General features: G+C 54.5%; 1 protein-coding gene across 1 annotated transcript in view; it reads left to right on the top strand.

Annotated features, from left to right (window-relative positions):
* The window catches only part of LOC119593792, a gene marked incomplete in the record, with an annotated part of 129,698 nt that overhangs the window by 85,891 nt on the left and 42,714 nt on the right, over window positions 1-1,093 (top strand).

The following is a 1,093-nucleotide window of genomic DNA, read 5'->3' as shown; positions in this document are numbered from 1 at the left end:
TTCTTTTTTAGGCTTGGGTGTAATTTTCTTTACTGCTTCTCTCCTTTCCTCCCTACCAGGCTGTATGTTATCTCTGTCGGCCGGCGGTTTTTGTTTCGGGGTTGATTTTGAGATTAGTGTAAGGTTTGAGAGTTACTTGACCCCCTGGTTGCGCTTGCACTGGATCCGGACCTTATTCAGAAGCGCCTGTGGGTTCCTCAGCATCACCCTCCTATATAAGCATCGCCACCGCCTATGCCGGCCCGGAACCCCCCAGACGGCTTCAACAATTGGAACGAACGAATGACTTCCCGGGAAATTAATCTTGTACGTGTTACCGCGAAGAAAACTGGAAAAAGGTGAACTTTTCTTCACAATGGGCCCAGCAGTCACACCCAGGCTCGTATATCTTTGATAACCGGGTGACTTACGGCCCCGCGACGCACCTGACTGAAACCCTGATCGCGGGGACCCCCTTCGCCCTCCCGCGTTTAGTCGCCTCGAGGGGCACCTAAGGACTCAGAGAACCACGAGGAAGAAGGACCCCAATAAAGACGTCCTTCCGGAGGATGCCTTGGTGCTTCTCTCTCGTGTGTTCCTCCTGTTCCTTTTCCCTCCTCTCCTTTACGGCGTCGGCGACATACACTGGAGAGACGCCCTTCGCCGCCCCCCGCCTCCTCCTCTCTCGCGCTTCCCACGGCCTGACGGGGTCCGCTGCACCGTTCACAAGGTTCTTCAAGACCAGGAGGGGGTAGTGGGAAGGGAGAGGGGCGGTCGGTGGGGGCGCCGGCGTCCGGACTCCGTCGGTCGGCTCGGCGATGGGGAGGAGGCGGCGTTCAGAGATGGCGTGAAGACGAGGTTCGGGGATTGTGTTGTGTATGGATGTGTGTGATTTGCGAATGTCTCGGATGTCATTTAAGTGTTTTGCCGCTCCCACGCATGACGGAATGGCGGGCGTGTGTGGATATTGTCCAAATGTGGACGTTTTCTTGCGACGTGCTTGTGCTGGTATTAGGGACGCTGTGTGTTTTTGTGATTATTGTTATTAGCATAATAATCATGTGGGAGATTATTGGGCATTCCTGCGTGGCATTTTGCTAGAGGTTTTCTCCTA

Source organism: Penaeus monodon, chromosome 32 (assembly GCF_015228065.2).
Source record: "Penaeus monodon isolate SGIC_2016 chromosome 32, NSTDA_Pmon_1, whole genome shotgun sequence".
NCBI lineage: Eukaryota > Metazoa > Arthropoda > Malacostraca > Decapoda > Penaeidae > Penaeus > Penaeus monodon.
Note: the sequence above shows the minus strand (reverse complement) of the source record. Positions and strands in the feature narration are given on the sequence as shown.